This window comes from Felis catus, chromosome A1, assembly GCF_018350175.1.
Source record: "Felis catus isolate Fca126 chromosome A1, F.catus_Fca126_mat1.0, whole genome shotgun sequence".
In the NCBI taxonomy this organism is placed as follows: Eukaryota; Metazoa; Chordata; class Mammalia; order Carnivora; family Felidae; genus Felis; species Felis catus.
This window is the reverse complement of record NC_058368.1, coordinates 149,091,280-149,109,529: the sequence shown is the minus strand read 5'-3', so window position 1 is coordinate 149,109,529 and position 18,250 is coordinate 149,091,280. Positions and strand designations below refer to the sequence as shown.

Here is an 18,250-nt window from a genome sequence, read left to right as displayed (position 1 = left end):
CCCTATGGTCCTTTTATATTTGCAGACTTTTTGGCCATGGTAGATTCTCTATTATCTATAACTAGGGGTTTGAAGAAGTCAAATGCTGATGATGTCAGCCAGGGCTGCTTGTCAGGGTGAGGATGGGAAGTAACATATTGATGTAGGGGGATGGATGCCTGAATGATAATCACGTGCCCCCTTCAATTGCTAGTTCCTAAGTAATCTTTAGGGTTTTGTTTGCTATAGTTTGTAGTTATCTATTCCTTTTCTTTTATTTTCTTATTTTCAGACTCATTTTATTATTTATTACTATCTTTACTTGAATAAAAAGAATAAAATTTAAAATAGGTTCTTTTAATTTAATCATTGTTCATGGCTCTTAATGAGAACATATTTGGCACAGTGGTGATGAGGGACAGAAGCAAATAAATGTTCACCTTTAGCCCAGAAGGTTGACCTCTAGCCTGCATAGTTTGAAAAGTATGAAACTTGCTGGTTTTTGCACTCTTTTAATTTTTTTAATGTTTATTTTTATTTTTGAGAGAGAGAGAGTGAACAGTGGAGGGGCAGAAAGAGAGGGAGACAGAGGATCTGACGTGGGTTCTATGCTGACAGCACTTGTGGGCTCGAACCCACAAGCCATGAGATCATGACTGAGCTGAAGTCAGACACTCAACCGAATGAGCCACCCAGTCACCCCGTGTTGCTGCATTCTCAAAGGGTCTTATGACTATCTGCAAATCTCACCAACAGTTAATATCAAACTGAATAATGAGCACCAGAGAAATCTTGCAAAAGTAGTTTTACAAATAGAATTTCAATGACGTTTATGATCTAATACTCCCTGCATGTCACCTCCCCCTTGAGCACTAAGCATGTAACCACCATCTTTGTACAGCAAAAAGTGCAGCTATTTCTGCCCAAGGGTCCTGTCCCTGTGCTACTTAAACAAACTTACAAAGTTGCATCATAAAACGTCTCAAGAATTCTTTCTTGAATATCGTGCTCAATGATCCCGCAACAGTTGGGGGTTCAAACTACTGGATAAGTTATTTTTTGAAAATTTATCAGTTTCCACTAGTCTTAGTAAAACCTCTTCTTGGATAATCCTTTTCATTTTTTAAGGTTTTTAATATTTGTATTTCTTTCCATAAGCAATTTAAATTATAGCTTTCAAATATTAATTTCTCATATTTGATAATCCTATATAATCATACGGTGTTAATTACCAACTATCTGGATATAGGCCTCGAGTCTGTAATTTCAGCTTCGATATCTCTTCCATGCTGTAGAATCACACACCCAACTGGACAACTACACCTATAAATCCAAAAGGCAACTCTAACTCAATATGTTCAAAACTGAGCTGACCATCTGCCTCTCTTACATGTTTCATATCTGCTGGCATCACCATTTATCCCAAATCCCCAGAAACAATTCTAGGAGGCAACCTTGATTTTTGCCTTCTGTCTCACTGGTCATATTCAATCAACCATCTAGTCTTATCAATTGTACTGCCTTCTACTGTCTGATATTTTAATCTATCAATTTTTCCCCTTTTTCATCATACTACTTTATTTAGGATGTTATTATTTCTTATCTGAATTACTACAAAAGCTTCTGAATTACCACACTTGCTCTTTTCCAACCCATTCTCCACACCGTACAATATATACTGCACTCTGAAGCAGACAGGTATTTCTAAAAAGCAGATTTTACAGTTTCTTTTACCTGCTCAACAACAGAGGAAGTAATGTATTGCTATTGGGAATGGGGCCCGTGGAGCCAGACACCAGGGTTTGAACTTTGGATCTGCCTTTTACTAATGTGTGATTTGGGGCAAGTTCCTTAACTTCTGTGTTTATATTTTCTTCTCTGTAAATCTATATGCTAGCAATAGTACCAAACTCAAGGGGTGTTATGAGAAGTAAATGACCTAATACTTGTGAAGAATTTATTATAGAAGGTAGCAGATTGTAACCATATGATACTGTTGATGATGGTGATTAATATTGTTATTACCTTTCTCTGGATGTGCTTGGTCTTAAAAATTGCTAAAATCTAAACTCAGTATTGTTAAAAAGGTTTTCTATGACCTTTTTTTTCTAGCTTGATCCATACTATTTTCTCACGCCTCCTACCTTCTATTTCTGGTGATACTAAGAGATTAGTTATCTGTTATTTTGTTACTCAAGCTATCATCTAAAGCTCTTCAAATATTAGACAAATGGTTTTTAATTATTAATTTAATTTGGTTTTTAAGCTTTAAACCAAGACCTTCATGCATGAGGCATTTACATCACTGCAATATATTTTTCAGCTTGTGTCATCTTCCATTTTCTTAGTTTTGGGGTTATTTTTCTTAATTTTAATAATGATTCATTAGTAACATATCCCACGATCACATTGCAAATGGTCTTTTTTTGTGAAGTTTTTCCTCTAAATTACTATATAGCTAATTGAACATTTCATTTGGTTTGATTCGTTATATCTAAACACTTTCTGCTCTTGTTGCAAGATGTTACTTACTGACTGCCTACTAGATGTTACAAAGTAGATTGAACATACGATTTATTATTTTCACTGGATATTTGGGAGTAGAAAAGGAGTGCTATTAATATTATGTGGAGACAAAAGATATAAAATGGTACTCTTCTGTACAAACTTAAGTGTATGGTCACTCTCTGTTTCTCACAGTAAAACCACAAATTAGGTTTTATTTATAACTTCCATTTTATGGGTAAGTAAACTTGTCTGATGAGTGACAGAACTGAGGCTGGAATCTAGAATCATTCTTTGATGTCCATATTCTTTGTACTACATAGGTTGCCTTAATTTAGTTTTTTTGGCTTTTGATGTCTTCACTCAATCAGCTAACTTAGCTCTAAGCCTTTCAAAAAGGAAGAGAATTCAATTAAATACTTGAAGGAGAAGAGGAATGGTACTCACTGATAGAAACATTTTTGTTGATGTGAAAATAGTGAAGTATCTTGAAAAACATGACTATTCTATCAAGATTGGATAACCCTGTCCTCTACAAAAATTAAAAAAAAAAGTCATTTTAGTAACTGTTTGGGTCAAAGCAATGTTTTATAGAATTTCCTTGATCATTTGCCAATTTATTAAAAAAAAAAACAGAGCCGAAGTTCCATCTCATTCTTATGCAAATAAATCTGTTAATACATATGCCTATGCTCAAATATTAACATATATGTATATACTTAAGACATATCCAAAGCAATCATATTGTTCCCGTGTTACTGCGGAATTACTATTTTTTGCTCTCAGTCCTCTATAAAACAAATTATGTTTCAGTTTCAGAAAGAAATGCAGTTTTAGTGTGTATTAATCTAAGTAAGAGGCAACTATGGCATCTTATAAATATTAACAGTTTATTCTGAATTTGTAAGTTTGACTTTATTGTGATTTTTAAACTGCTTGTGACTTATAAATTATATATCCATCCACTCTCATGCTGGGTAATATTTTCAAAGTTTCAAACCTGAAATATGCTTTCTAGGGGGCATCTGTTTTGAGAAAATGAATACAACAGAGTTATTATCCTTTGGATTTTTAAAACATATTGGCTCATCCTTATGATTATTCATCATAACTCCAAAGGAGAAAAATAAAACTTAAATCACTTTCTATCTGTAGTTTAAGAACAAAAAGGAAGCAGGCAACAGCTAGCAAGCAGGTGATGGTGGCATGATCACTGAGTAGAGCACTAATTCTTTCACCTTGTCAGAATGAGAACAACATGCTTTAAGCAACCAGCCACTAAATTCCTTAAGGGAGAAGAGAGATAACTGGAATCTTCCATGTGATAGAACGAGTGGGGGGGGGGGGGAGGAAACCAGCCCAAGCCATGTTTATGGCTCCAACATTAAATTTGCCTTTGTAATGACTTGATTAAAATGCAGTCCTCAGATCTGGGTCATGTGTATCATCTGAATAGATACATTTATGTTTTCAAATCAAACATTACTGCTGTACTGCATGATTTAGTGTCATTTAGGATAAGCCAACATGTTTTAAATCATATAATGATTTAGATTTAGATACAAAAAGAACAAGATTATTAAGAGACCCAAGCAATTGAGCTCCAGAAAATGAATTTGCAGCAAAATTTGTTAGTGTAAATACTGTGTTGACACAATTTGACACCACAATGAAGGTTTTATTTTAAGACCTTAGCATTTGTCTGCCAATAAAAGAAGAAGAGTGTTTGCTGTATTCTATAGGCACTTGTGTGGACGGTAACCTCAAAAAGGTTGGAGAAATTTTATTTTAGATATATTGAGATTAGACGTAACCAAAGTGGCTAATCAGCTAATTAATGGTGTTTTAAAAATACAAACTATTGAGAAAACTAAGAGAAGGCAGAATGAACCAAGAGAGCAAGAGACATGCTGGGAGAAGGTAAAATATATATATATATATATATATATATATATATATATATATATATATATATATATATATATATTTTCATATATATATATGAATGAAAGTAAATGTGATTGAAATAAACTCTGCCTTTGAAAATCTGAAGTCATAAAACTGATTAACTAGAAGACCAGTGATTAATTTCATTGGAAACGCTACTTACCTTATGAAAGGATTAACCCAAAGGTCTCTTTCATAACATCTTAAATGTTTTGCAAGGTATTATCTACTTATCAGAGCCTTGGTACAGAGAAATCTGTAGCTGAAGCATTAGAAGCGAAAGCTAATGAAATGTTAATGAGAGAAAAAATTTTAAAAAAATATGTAATTCTGAAAGTAAAAGTCAGCCAGTAAAGTAAGATCTTCTATTCTTAAATTTGGATGTAACCTTAGGATTTCCCCAATGAACTATAGTATCATTGACTGTGTCTCTTTTAAGTTCCAAATAGGAACATTACATTCTACCTATCAGTCTCAGTTACAAAGATTGCCTGGGAATTAACATGAAGTGAGGAATAAGAATTCAGAATTTTGTAGAGGAAAATGGATATCAATTAGGGAGAATCAGGGCATTTCATATGTTTTGGAATTGGAACAATGTACACTACATTGCCCCCTGTTAAAGTAAGAAATTTTACAAAGAATTGACTTGAGGCAGTATATACCCCCCCCCCCCCCCAAACATGCTGGAGTGGATGTTAAACTTGTAGAACTTACATGCCCTTTGATGCATTCCGACAGGTAAGGCCGGCTCTGAGACACAATCTTATCTTAAATTATACTGTTGTTGAATATTCAATCCCAAAGTTAAGTTGTTTTAAAAGTCATAATTTTCTTCTCCATCTCTATTCCTTATCAAGATACAACTCCTGCCCTTCCCACTTTCTCTCTTGCCTTCGCCATGTAAATATCTTATGTTCAGCACATATTTTAATCTGTCTTTGTTTGTGGAACAGAGAGGGTAGTAGCATACCTGATTTTGCCACATTCACTCAAGTAGTTTTATGCCAGTGTTTTTATTTTAACAATAAATAAAGGCATCATTTATAACCTCTGGCATCTCAATTGCACAGATCTTCTAACAGAGATGTTGAGTATGAAGTGATAGATTAAAAATGAAAACATATTAAAATTTACATGGAAGAATTTAATTACTGAGATAAGAGTGGAACATATAGAAATGGGAAAATATTTGTGAAGGAATAGTAGGGTATACTTATTGGTACATTGTGCTCAAACAGCGGAAATGAAACTATATCCATCTTTTATCATCTCTTCAATAATATTCATCATTTTTTACTGAGTAATACATTATATTTAAATGCTCATGACATTTGGACTACCAAGTAAATATTTTCTGCTTGTAACTACGATTCTATTTAGAAATAAAAATGAAATAATTTGCAGGAGCATAATTTCTCTGTTTGCATTGATTTGCATGAGTAAGTATAACATTGTTTATGCAAAACAAATGAAGGTAAGAACAAAGAAAGCTAAATAAATATTCATTTAGTTTTCATTTCAAAAATTTTTAAATATACACATCTGTAGATGTCTAAGAAACACAATTAAGCAATTAATCATTGCATAAACAGGCTAAAAAGTTATGAAAACATTAGCAGAGGGTGCAATTATTATTTGAATCTTTTATTTATTTACTTTTCTTCAAAATAGCATAATTGAGTGGCTTGTGAATGTACTTGTGAATGTGTCATTGAGTTAATTAATGGTTAGAAATACCTGAATTAGCAGTTAATCAGAATATGGCCTAAAGAAAGGCTTCCAAAATCCAGCTAAGTATCATAGCCTCCAGGGAAGTTTTTGTTTTATTTTTTTTATTATTATTTTTTAATACAGATGCTCAGACTTTATTTTTGCAGATTTTGTTTTTTCACTTTTTTATTTTTATTTTTTAATTTTTAAAATATGTCTACTTACTTTTGAGAGAGAGAGAGAACAAGCACAAGCAGGGGAGGAGCAAAGAGAGGGAAACACAGAATCTGAAACAGGCTCCAGGCTCTGAGCTATCACCATAGAGCCCAAAGTAGGGCTTGAACCCATGAACAGTGAGATCATGACCTGAGCTGAAGTCGGATGCTCAACCAACTGAGATTTTCATTCTTTTTGGAGATTTTGATTCAGTAAAATGTGGGAACTGAATATTCTTAAATGGAATCTTACACATTCCGTTTCCAATAATCTTTTCTATTCTTTCTCTGTCACATTTCTCTGCCTACCAGTATCATCCTTTCTCTCTCTTTCTTTCTCTCTATATTATACATACATGTATAATATATATTTAATTTAGCTCTATTGCCGTATTCTCAAAGGTCTGTAGATTCTCCAGGTTTTTAATCTTTGTGATTAAATTTTCGTGATAACTCATTGTATGATTCCATTTATGTGAAATGTTCAGAAAAAGCAAATTCATGGGGGCAGAAAATAGATTAGTGGTTGCCAGGGGTTGAAGGAAGAGGGAAAATGGGAGTGACTACTAATGGGTATAGGATTTCTTTTTGGGGTGATGAAAATGTTCTAAAACAGTTAGTGGTGAGGGTTGCAGAACCCTACAAATGTACTAACAACCACTGAATGGTATGCTTAAAAAGATGCGATTTATTACATATTAATTATATATCCCAATTTTAAAAAGTGATGATGCAAAAACACTTTTTGACGATAACGTAAAATTTGATATTCGCATGTTCTGGACTATTCATGTTACTGCTAAATAACATCTTTTGTCAGCATTTGTTAGTGTCAAGTTGTAGTACTTTATATTCAGAAGTAGAAGAAACATAAAATGGGAGGATTGAATGTATAAAGTATATACTTGGACAACTAAAAGCCAAATACGGTGCACAGTTTTGCAGCTAGAGGAGAACAGTGGGAGAATTGAACCCTGACAGTCCCTGTGTCCCACAGACAGGCCCAGGCAAAGACCATGCAACAGAGAGTTGGCACCATGCTCATGTTGTGAGCAGCATTTGGTTTCCACAAAGCAAAATCCTTGAAGTTAGGTTGGGGCTGTCCATGCCATCCATATCCAGCTAATGTCTCATTCATGTGGGACCATTTCCTGTACAGAAATATTCCTTTCTTGTTGCTGTGATAGATTGTCTCACCTTTGGATCCATCGCAACCCTTTTGTATCTCACTTATATGGTTTTTAAAAAAGTGTATTTCAGAAGAAAAGCACAGTGAAAACTATGAGGAGGCGTTAAAAATAATCTCAGATCATCTCTGCTTATCTTGTCATTGATTACCCAGGGATTTTTCTTGAGAATTTTATTACATGACTTTAAAGGGAATCTTCATGTGAAACACAATGTATAAAATGACTGATTCTAGGGTTTTCCACATACTCCTCAACCCTATTAATACATTTATTTTTCTGAATTATTTTTGGGTAAAGAATTTTAATTGAAAAGTGATTTTTGATGTTAGTAAGGTTTTCATTTTGTAAAAAGTAGACTTTACACACAGTATGGAAAGGCAAGAATTAAATTATAAGCAAGTACTGTTAATAAAACATTAATCAAAAAATGTATTCAAAACCCTTTAGAAAGAAAGAGTTATTTTGGTTTTTTAAAAATTTTTTTTAATGTTTTATTTATTCTTGAGAGAGAGAGAGAGAGAGAGACATGAAATTGCATGAGCAAGGAAGGGGAAGAGAGAGAGAGAGGGACGCAGAATCCAAAGCAGACTCCAGGCTCCAAGCTGTCAACACAGTGCCTGATGTGGGGCTTGAACTCACGAGCCGTGAGATCATGACCTGAGCCGAAATAATATGCTCAACTGACTGAGCCACCCAGGAGCCCTAAAAGAGTTATTTTATATATGACATTACCATGTCAAATTCCAGCCATATTAAAAAGTAAAAGTCCCAGGAACGGAGGAATCACAATATTACAATAAGAGTATTTTTTCCTGAGGTGCCTAGGGATACAGTCCGTCAAGTGTCCAACTCTTGATTTTGGCTCAGGTCATGATCTCGCAATCGTGAGATTGAGCTCTGAGAGCTCAGCTCTGAACTGTGTGTGGGGCCTGCTTTAAGGCTCTGTCTCTCCCTCTTCTTCTGCCCCTCCACTTGCTCACACTTCCGCTTTGTCCACCTGCCCACCACCCCCCCCAACCCCAGCCAAAAAGTAATTTTTCCTTGACTTGCTGGTTAATGATTAAAACCAGTTTACTTGTTAGCTTACTGTGTATCTGGACTTGTGCTAAATGCATGATATGTGTTATATGGATTCTATTTACCTATGAATTCCATTTTACAGTAGAGGAAATTGAAGCTTAGAGAATTGAAACAGCTTGAACATGTTTAAAAAACAAAACAAAACTAAGAACAACCAAAACTGATAAATGACAGGACCTAAAGGAGCCTGGAAACACACATTTTTTTAAATGTTTGTTTGTTTGTTTGCTTGTTTGTTTAGAGAGTACAAGCAGCTGGAGGGGCAGAGAGAGAGGGAGAGAGAGAGAATCTCAAGCAGGCTCTGGGCTGTCAGCTTGGGATTCTCTCTTTCCCTCTCTCAAAAGGATGACAGATGACTTCCCTTTTAAAACTGGATAATTGAAGATGTCTATGCTGATCAGCTAACATAAAGCTAATAAGTATATTTGGGGAAAGCTTTGTGGAAAAAGAGAATTTCCACTCACGACTGAGGTTTTCAATATGCTACCAAGTTGTACACAATCGGCTCATTTATTCTCTTTTGGAGGGCTGTTAAGTTTTGCTGAAATGATAGTCACTTTAATTTAAGAGGAAACAGAAGATTAATCTCCCTTCCTTTTGTTTCAAAACCAGAGAATTTGATTTTAAATATTTTACCTTTTAATTGATTTCCAATTATCCTCAGTTTTATTTTACCATTTTCATATGCAGGGCATACAGTTCTGCTTTTATGGTTTCCTTCTTCCTTTATTATTTTATTTCCTTTGGTTTCTTGGCAATGGAATGATAAATTAATGTTTACTGCAACACATTATCTATGTTAACATATCAGCACTACCCATGGATCTGTTTTCCTTTTCATCACGATAAGAAATGTGCTGCTTGATGATAAAATATATCCCAGACAAGCATTTTGAGGTATTGTTTTCTTGTTGGTATTCTCCGTAGGCATTCTTTCCAAGGGAAGAAAATTTGTCTTCCGTTGGCAAATTGTTATTCTGCTCATTACCTTGATCTCATTATAATGTCTTCATCTTAGCAACGCACGATTTCTGTGCACAATGTGTCTTGCTGTGTTTAGGTGGGTTTTAGTACTGAGATGCTGCCTTTGACATGACAGAGGTTTGTGTCCTGACTGGTAGATAAGAAATCTTCTGTGAACAGAGCGATCAACAGAATCACTATGGATCAACAGAAATAGCTATCTGTGATTAGGTAGGTAAGATCAGTGATCTATATATTGAGTCAACATCTATCATGTGCTCCTTGAGCACAGACCAGGATAAAAATGATTTGGAGAATTTGTAAGGAAAATTAAAAAGCTAATTTGAACTAGTTTATAACCTATAATCTAGTCGTATTCGCCATACGCAGAACTTCTGATTCTATGGAAATGCGGCTGTGCAGTGAGAGAGCTAGAAATTCTTTCCAAAAATTACCTTAGGTATTGCTCTCGTTTCAAACATGAACGTATTCAGATCGCCTCCCTAAGGGGATAAAAATCCCCTTTCAGGAAAGACCCCCACAATTTATGTTTCCACTGATAGTATATCTGACTTTGGAAGACTTCCCTTGTAACGAGACACTGAAATAAGCTCGTTATGTGCCGTGTATTATTTCCCTCAATAAATCTACCAGTCTCACATTAAAAATAGGAACTACAGACTTCATGGTGTTAAGGAATCTAGGCTTGTCTGGCCTCAGAGGTAGAGTTCTTAATCACTGTATTCAACTCATGAAATGCTTCACATGTTACATTAATGTATTTTTCATTCATCAGACAAAATAAATTCCACAACTTATAAACAAATTCTTTTCTTTTTCTCCTTTCAAGCTTTTTTTGCTTTTCCATTTAGGTAGTATGATTTGGTTTTAAATCTCTGAGGAAAACATATAAGTGAATCAATTGTAAAAAAATTCTCTCCATAATTTCTTCTTGGAATAGATCTTGCTTCAATTCACCCTCTTTCTTATGAATATACCTTGCTTGTGGATGCAATTCTTCCTATGCCACTTTTCAAATGCACTGTATTATATTTCAGAAGTTTGGTGTTGTTTTTGTTATTCTATTTTAAAGTAGATTCATGCATTTTATCTTCCCAATACAGAATTCTTTATTATTATATTTCAATTTTTTTGCTTTTTCTTTTTAGGGTACTGCTGTCTTTGTGACTGATTAACTACTGTATTTACAGATAGGACAATTTTATTGTGACTTTATATGAGATCATTAACTAATAAGCAGACCCTTACATATTTCTAGGTTTCAAGAAACAAGAATGTAAATGAACCTTTTTCCAATCAGCAATTACTCAAATTCACATGGAACTTAAATGTCTTTAATAACATTTTAAAAATGTTTTATTAATTTTTGAGAGAGACAGACAGAGACAGAGTATGAGCAGAGCAGGGGCAGAGAGAGAGGGAGACACAGAATCTGAAGCAGGCTTCAGGCTCCCAGCTGTCAGCACAAAGCCTGATGCAGGGCTCAAATTCACAAACTGTGAAATCATGACCTAAGCTGAAGTCAGATGTTTAACTGCCTGAACCACCCAGGAGACCCTTAAATGTCTTTAATAATTTTATAACAGGTCTAAATAACACTTTCAACCAAACTGTGACTCAACATTTTTTGTTCTCCATTTATATGTAAAGAAAAAGCAGGGTGCCATTTTGATTCACTGATGACAGGACAGAAAATATAAGCAGTGGAGAGTTGGGGTAGTTTTGGGAAACTGGAATAAAGGATTGAAAGAAGATTTGAAACAACATATCAACAACTCTGTGGGAAGAATCAATCCAAAATATATGAAAATGCTATTCTAATGATTAGAATAATCTAATAATCATCTAATCTAAATGACTACCTTTGGGAGCATTTGTCCTATGCCTATAAATAAGTAGATGCTTTTCTTTTGAGGAGGAGATTTAAACTAACTTTGTAAAAGTTACAAGCAGAGAGAGAGAGAGAGAGAGAGAGAGAGAGAGAGGGAGAATTGTTAGAATTTTAGAAGACTGGGGTTTAAAAAGTGTATTGATTATTGTTGCTAAGTATATGATTTCCAACAGAATCCAGAATATATTTTTGATGCATAATATAAATGTGTTAAAAATGTGATAGAATTGTGCAAAGTAACCTAAGTAATAAATGAATATGGATTTCTAGTATTCAAGAACTTTTTGACAAAAAAAAAATATTCTTCCTGTAGATCTGAGTAAAATACCAAGAGAAATCAAAATACCAATTTATTCAGGATTTATTTCTTTCACCTGAATATGTGACAGTGATGTTTTGAAAGTTAATACAGAATTATGCAAAATATGCAACTGACACACAGATTTCAACAAGGGTAAATGCGGGTAATCACCAAGCTTTTTCACATTACTGAGAATTGTCAAAATGCTGTGACAGTGCACTTTGCAATGAGTTAGGCGATTCGCACGTTACTTTGTACACATCTTGACTATTGTGAATCTAACAGAGGGCGTTAATAAGGATGGATTTTGCTATCTGTTTTTTTGGCTGGATGAAATAAGATTCTGGCACTTTTGAATTTTCATATGGAGTCTATCTTTGCATGGCTCCCATAGGACTCTCTGTCAAGAGGGATTCAGTCTCTTTGTCAGTTGTATAAGAGAGTTAGTGACATTAAATAGAAATTGTCTTCACTCTATTCTACAAAATATCTGAACCAGAAGAGCTCTACCTCATTTCGATTACCACACTTCACCCTTAAATAAAATATGTGTAAACTAGGATAAGGCGTGAAACTCTATCATGGGATTATAGCATCTCAATCCAAGAAGGTTGTACAAAGACTAGTATTTAAATTGTCATTTTGTTTGGCCTCCTGGCAAGTTTTGCCCTCCTTTAGGTAATACTACCCTCAAGTACACCGTACTTACACCATAATAGGATTTTGAGTGATGAGATGTACGCTTCTCTTTTGTAAAGTGGAAAAAGGGTTATAGCAAGTACTGATGTGGGAAAGGACAAAAGCCCGGCACCTTGCTTTTAGAAAGAGGACGTAAGGGATTTGAGGATCTAGAATTGATTTTGGTAAAACCATCTGTTGTTTACATTAACCACCAGGACACATGTACCTCTGTTTGAAGTCCACTGAGTTCAACAGTTTTAAAAGAAATACTCAGCCTTTTTTTGGAGTTAAAAAAAAGAAAAAAGAGTTCAATCTCTAATTGTTCTCTGCTTTGAAGCCTGTTTCACAAGGACATAGGATAGCATCTGGGGGTATAAGGTGGAGAACGATAAATGGTTATATGCCTGGGTAGTTTTTGGGAACTATTCTTCCCTTTCCTTCCTTCCTTCATTCCTGTGTCTGCATGTACAATGACTGTTATTTAATGGTCTCTCTATGCCCTGCCCACTAGAATGCTGTGCACTCTCCAAGTCTCTGACACTAAAGTCTGAAGACAGTGTAACTTGTGATCTGTTTTATATTCTTTAGGCAAGATTTGGACGGATGGGGTTTTAAGCCATATTCAGTATCACTGAGTCTAAAGTTGAAATTAAGACCTCCTCAATCTTACAAACCAAATTATGTACTCATTCTCTTTCATTCCATCCCTATTTATTAGGCATCCATTCTATTCCAGACACTGGGCTCAGTTTTAAGAAAACTAAGATGTGATCTCATTGTGGAATGAACTCATAGACTTTGGACTTTCAGAACATAATAAGCAAGATTTTGTAATACTATTTGAAAAGAGTTGTAAATAAGATGTACACCAAGTATCTTTGGAGATGTACACCAGAGAGAAAATGACAAATTCTCTCCTGGAGGAATTGGGAAGGCTTTAGCAAGAAGATGACATTTGAGCAGTGAAGGTACTTAAAACACAGTTGTTAGAAAAGATCAATTTCACCTAGAGGCAGAAGACACTCTGCTGCTATATAAGGGACAATGTATTCCACCAGCTCTGTTTTCTATGTATAACATTTCTAAGAAAACTTAGAAATATCAGAACTGAAATAGAGGCTGAACTTAACAGTTACTGAAAGGACTGAGAGTTTTGAAATGACCAGCATCTGCTTCTAAGGAGATATTCAGGGATTTTATCTGCCTACTTTAAAAGTATAGTGGCACATCAGGGTTATCTCATTTTAAGATCCAAAATAATGGACTATAGTTTTTGTTACTCTTTTAGTTTTATCATTGCCTTCTGCAATAAATAGATTTTAAAATTAATATCAGTACTTTTGGACTGCTACAACTGAGTTCCAAAAACTGGGTGGCTTACAAACAATAGAAATTTATTTCTCACAGTGCTGGAGGACAGGAAGTCCATGATCAACGTGCTGGCAGATTCAGTGTATGGTGAGGACTTGCTTTCTGATTCACAGATGGATGTCTTTTTGCTATAACCTCACATGGTAGAAGGGGTGCAGGAACCTCGTTAGGGTCTCTTTTAGAAAGGCACAGCTACCATTCCTAGAGCACCACTGTCATGACCTAATCACCTCCCAAGGTGCACCATCAAACACCATCACAATGGGTATTAAGCTTCAATATATGAATTTTAGGGACACAACCAACATGCAGTCGATGGCAACATCTGCCTAGGGGTTCTTCCATCTGGCACTATTAACATTTTTTCAAAGTTTTCCTTTAAATTCCATTCAACTAACATACAGCATAATATTAGCTTCAGGTGAACAATATAGGGATTCAACAATTCCATACAACACCTATGGCACTATTAACATTTGAAGCTAGCTTAATCTTTTGTTGTGCATGGGCTGTTCTGTGTTTTGTCTTCTGGTTAGCAGCATCTCTAGCCTTTGCTTTTTAGAAGTCAGTAGAACCCCCTGGTTTGTGACAACCAAATATATTTCCAGACATTACCAACTGTCTGTGGGGGGGTGGCAAGATCACCTCAGTTGAGAATTACAGATTTAACTTAATCCCAATGTTTTTAAGACCACTTTATCTTTCTTTTTTAAATCAGATTTTGACCCAGAATCTCTCTTGTCATATAGCGTAATATTATTATTACTGTCATTATTATTTTGTGTCTGGATGGTTACTAACAACGTAATTTTCTAAGCAGGGAGAAGTGTTAACTTTCATCACATCTAGGATTTTCTTAGGCAATTGAGCCTGGCTTGGATAATTCACTGAGTGATACAGATCACCTGTTTACTCCCTCAGAGGACTAGATACATTAGATGATTTTAAATAGAATCATAGGAAAAGCACAGGCTCAAGGTGTATTGCTACCCCTGTCTTGCTACCCCTGGGTCATGTCTCGTGCATAATGTTTCCACGATACAACAGAACACAGCTTGAAATTCTTTTGTGAGCTTATAGGTTATAACATATTTCCCCAGTTAGTGGTGGGCAGGGGCAGATGAACAGTAAAAAAACTGCGTGGTAGGAAGAACCGATCCCACTTCAGTCTGAACGAGCTGTGAATGCCTACTACTCCCATCTAATAGAGGCAGCAAATCATAAGAAAATGGAAAAAATAGTTATTGCTCAGAGAATTCTTTGAGATGCTTCCCAATTTAAAACTAGGGGCAGTCAGGCCAGGATACAATACTAAGAACAGAAATAAAACCGCATATTTACCACTTCAGCGCTACTTCTTGATGTGAGGGAAAAAAATCTCTTTGCTTACCCTCTGCACTCTCGAGGTTTCTTCATTAAATTGTCAAAAGTTCCATTGAGCACCACAGAAATTGAGTTTCCTGTTTTCAGAGCAAAAGGGAGAACGTTGAATGAATGGTGAATGAACACGGTGCGTTAAAGAAAACTAAGTTCAGCAATCACGTTATGAAATGCAGGATACTCACAGAGAAAGAATCATCCTAAAGTCTGTCTCATTTTTCTAGTTTAGTATTTTATGTATGTGCGAACACATGGAAAACATTTTGAACCAGTTCTCTTCTTAAAGAGAAACCTGTGAAAATTGCACAACTTAGCTAATCAAAATGAGCGATAGCCCAGTTGCCAAAGAATGCTCGTTTGAAATTCCGTTCTAGAATCTCCTCTTTAGCATCTATTAAACACAGCTCCATTGGGGTGCTGAGTACAAAATTAAAAAAAAATCTGTACAAATACTTTCTGGTTTTCAAAGAGCTTCTAATTTACACTGAAAAACTAAATATTTATATAGAGTATTAGTGGTAAGAAAATCAGTGGAGATATATATTTTTAAATATTCCAACATTTAAATTAATGATAAATACCATATAGTTACAGAGGGAGGCTTTTCTGCAACTGCTTGGAGGACAAAATCTAGTTGCATTTATATAATGATGAAATTCTAGGCATGAGGTCCATTTTTTGTACAAAGTCTAGAGTAAAAACCAGGATGATATGGGTGCTAATCTACAGATCTATTTTTATTTTATTTTGCTTTTTACTAAAGCAGGCAGGCACATTTTTAATGAGTTATATAGTGCTGTAACATCTCTCCCCACTTTCCTTCCATATGCATATTCCATTCTCCCGAAAAAAAAATCTGCAATTCATAGTTATTTTTTCTTGAATTTAACTCATAGTTCTATATACTATACTAATTTTTCTATTGTTTAATTTATAGATTTTGGTCATAGTTTATTGACTTATAATAGTTTAGTGTGCTAGGTCTCATGTGACACCCAATTAGTTCAATTAGATGAAGATGGAAATTGCTAGATAGGTTTCTAATGAAGCTTCCTAAAAAGGGGAGTGAATCAGCTGGCAGGCACTGCTTACAATTCCCTCTAAATCTTTTCTTCTTCTGGGAAGAAGGAAATAGTGACTAATTGCAACACCTTTCTTGTGATCATGAAATCACACCAAGAAAAGGAGAGGTTGTCAGCAGAAATACAGCCCATAGTAGTCCTCAATGACATCCATGTTCTAATCCCAGGAATGTGTGACTATGTTGCTTTACGTGGCAAAAAGGACTTTGCAGGTGTGATTAAGGATATGGATACATGATTCTTTAAAAACAAAGACCTTTCCTAGCTGTGGTCAGAAAGAGACATGATAATTTAAGAAGGGTTAGAGAGAAACCTACTTTTTTAAAAACAAAAAGAAACTCTATGAAGAATATCTGACTTTCTTAAAGATGTAAGCATTTTTTTTTTCACAGTTATGGTTCTAGAGAGTTGGTGATTCCAGTGTTCAAGAAGTGTATTTAAAACAAATAAGTATATATCAAAATTAATTGCAAAAACAAACCCACACCAACCACACACAGCTGAATGAATGAATGAATGAATGAATGAATGAATGAATGAAGCCAGCTTTTAGTTGTCTTGGAATGTACTGCCATGGATTTCAGCTGTTCTTTGAAAAAGGCTCACCACTTCTTTGGAAATCACTAGAGATGGAGTCAGTCACAGAAGGAAATGTCTTTTAACAAGCAAGCTGCTTGTGATGATTACATTTATATGTCAGCTTGACCACAGGGGGCCTGGATATCTGGTCAAATATTATTCTGGGTGTTTCTGTGAGGGTATTTTGTACGAGCTTAACATTTATGTATGTATGTTTTGTTTCAAGTTTCTATTTAAATGCTAGTTAATTAACATGCAGTGTAATATTAGTTCCAGAAGTAGAATTTAGTGATTCATCACTTATATATAATACTCAATGGATGGGCTTAACATTTAAATTGGGGGCGCCTGGGTGGCTCAGTCGATTAAGCGGCTGACTTCAGCTCAGGTCATGATCTCACGGTCCGTGAGTTCGAGCCCCGCATCGGGCTCTGTGCTGACCCCCTCGGGGCCTGGAGCCTGTTTCAGATTCTGTGTCTCCCTCTCTCTGACCCTACCCCATTCATGCTCTGTCTCTCTCTGTCTCAAAAATAAATAAACGTTAAAAAAAATTAAAAAAATAAATTGGTAGACTGAGCAAAGCAATTTGTCGTCTGTCATCCAATGAACTGAAGGCCTAAATAGACAAAAAAGGCCGGTCCTCCCCTACCTAAGAAAAATTCTTACTGCCTTCCTACCTTTGGGCTGTGACATCAGCATTTTCCCTTCTTTGGATATGAACTGAAACACAGGCTTTTTCTGGTTCTTGAGCTTGCCAGTGTTTGGACTATAGACATTAGTTTTGAGTCCTGTTCCCCCCGCTCCAGTGTCGGTTCTTGAGTTCTGCCAAGAAATAATTTGGAGCCAAACTCTTAAGCAAGCTAGTGTTTAACAGGGGTCAAAGCTAAAGTACACCCTAAAGGTGGGAAAGGAGACAAGCCCAGAAGCGGCATCTGTACTGGGGTAAGGGGGGTCTTACCTGAATCTGGGTTGAAGAGTCTCACTATGGGCGGTCTTTGTTCTCCAATCACCCGGGAGTCTCCTCCTACAAGTCACTAGAGGGTAGCCTATGACCAAGTATGGTCCTTAGGGGACCAGTCATGGCAGCCATCCCCCTCAAGGCAGGTCAAAACCGTGAGGTAAATGTATTGTAATGAAGCTAAAGGTAACTTTAGGGCAGTGGTTATGGGGAAGAGTGCACACGTGTGCCCCAGGGTTTTTACCACCAATTGTGGGAAACTTTCCCTTTGCAGCCCTGCAGGTGGTTAGAGGTTTCTATCTTTTAGATATCTTTTTGAGTTTTATCTTTTTCACTGGTTGTTATCTTTTTCAGTGGTTCTTTGCTCTAATCTAGCTAAGTGCCTACTCTGTCA

General features: G+C 35.6%; 1 long non-coding RNA gene across 2 annotated transcripts in view; it reads right to left on the bottom strand.

Annotated features, from left to right (window-relative positions):
• Positions 1-18,019, bottom strand: part of LOC123379022 — a 182,198-nt gene extending 164,179 nt beyond the window's left edge. For both annotated transcript variants that reach the window (XR_006582928.1, XR_006582930.1), the window contains exons 1-2: positions 17,857-18,019; positions 15,248-15,317 (exon numbers count right to left, since the gene is read on the bottom strand). This is a non-coding gene — a long non-coding RNA (uncharacterized LOC123379022). The remainder of the gene's footprint in view (positions 1-15,247; positions 15,318-17,856) is intronic.
• Positions 18,020-18,250: the final 231 nt, after the last annotated feature.